The following is a 2,066-nucleotide window of genomic DNA, read 5'->3' on the forward strand; positions in this document are numbered from 1 at the left end:
TTAACATTAGTAGTATGAAAGATAGAAAAAAAATTAAAATGTGACAGACTCAAAACATAATAGCCTGAATTTAAAGAGGATAAAAATGTAGATAAAAATAATATACTGTTCATCTAATCGAATTAAAATTTCTATAAGACCCTCTGTACAGCACTGCATAATAAATGCAATGCAGAGATCAGTACAGATGGAAATCTGGATATAAAATTGAAAAAAGGTTAAAAATACTTATTCTGACTGGTGTTTTTGTGATAGTTACCTGGAGCAATACATTGTGGAACCAAGCAGGGATAAAGCTATCCTAGAGTTAGCATTGTGTGATGCGACAGGGTTCGTTAGTAAAATAGTAAAAGATCCATTAGGAAATATGGCCATGCTACCATTGAATTCCAATTTCAGACGTGTAACTTCCACTTTCACAGTCAATTACATAGATATGAGGGTAGAATTGACTCAGGTTAATTAGATAAATACAGCAAAAAGTTATGAAAAATGAACAGTGTAAGTAAGACATTTTAAAGAAACAGCTCAAAATATTCCAACTAAAAGTTCCATTGAAATAAAAAATTCAATATGAAAAACCTAGCTGAGGCTCACTCAATAAATTAGTGATAGTACTAGATTAAAAGAAGAGGCTTATGTTGCAGAGAGCAGTGGCACATCTGAGGGGTTTGTGTATTTTAAAACTCCTGGGGCCATCAAAAAGTTGATGAGAGAAAAAGAAAAATCAAATGTAAGTTAGCCAGAAATAAGATTTCAAGAGCTCTAGCAAGTATATAAAAAGTAGTTAATTAAACATTAGTTTTTTAGGGGATTGGTTAAATCAGTTGGATGGCTGGTTTGCAATGTATAGTGATGTTAGTGGTGCAGTTCAGTTCCCAAACCAGCTTGAGGTACCCACGAAGATCCTACTTTCTCAACCACATCACGTGCCTGAGGCACTGTGACTGTTGGGCTAAACTCCACAGTAGTCATCTTTCTAATGAGAGAGTAGCCCTATGGTCCTTGGGATTACGATGACTATACTTTGTATCTAATGGCAGACCCAAGCAAAATTATCATAGGGAATGAAGAAATGACAGCTTTCAACAAAACCTTTGACAAGATTCCACATAGACAATATAAAGAAAGAAAAAGCATGTCGGATCCAGCGTAACATGGTAAGTGGATCCAAAATTGGTTTAGTGGCAGGTCAGGGAGGCTGGTGGTAGAAGGCTGCTTGAGTGACTGGAGGCCACTACACAGTGGCGTACCATTGGGATCAGTGCTGAGTCATATAGCACAGAAACAAACCCTTCAGTCAAACTCATCCATGCTGACCAGGTTTCCCAAACTAAATTTGACCCATGTACCTCTAAACTTTTCCTATTCATGTACCTGTCTGAAAGTTCTTTTATATGTTACAACTTCACCTGCATCCACCACTTCCTCTGGTAGATCATTCCAAATACGAACCACCTTGTGTTTGAAACTGTTGCTGCTCAGGTCCCTTTTAAATCTTTTTCCTTGCAGCTTAAAATTATGCCCTCTAGTTTTGGACTTTCCCCACCCTATTCACCTTATCTATGCCCCTCGTGAATTTATAAATCTCTATAATGTCAACCCTCAACATGCTACACTCAGGGAAAAATGTCCCAGCCTATCTAGCTTTTCCTTATAGCTCAAATGCTCCAGTCCCAATAACATTCTTGTAAATCTTTTCTGCACCCTTTCCAATTTAATTACATCCTTCCTACAGCAAGGCAACCAGAACTGCACGCACTACTTTAAAAGTGGCCTCGCCAACATCCTGCAACATGACATCCCAATTCTGTGCCCAATGCTTTGACCAATGAAGGCAAGCGTGCGAAATGCTGTCTTCACCACCCTACCTATCTTTGATGCAACTTTCAAGGAATTATGTAGTTTACACCCTTAGGCCTCTCTGTTTGAACACGCTCCCCAGGGCCCTTAACTGTGCAAGTCCTGTCTTTGTTTGTCTTCCCAAAATGTAACAGCTTGTATTTATCTAAATTAAACTCCATTTGCTGCTTCTTGACCTGTTGGCCCAGCTGTTCAAGATCCCA

Source organism: Stegostoma tigrinum, chromosome 30, assembly GCF_030684315.1.
Source record: "Stegostoma tigrinum isolate sSteTig4 chromosome 30, sSteTig4.hap1, whole genome shotgun sequence".
Lineage (NCBI taxonomy): Eukaryota > Metazoa > Chordata > Chondrichthyes > Orectolobiformes > Stegostomatidae > Stegostoma > Stegostoma tigrinum.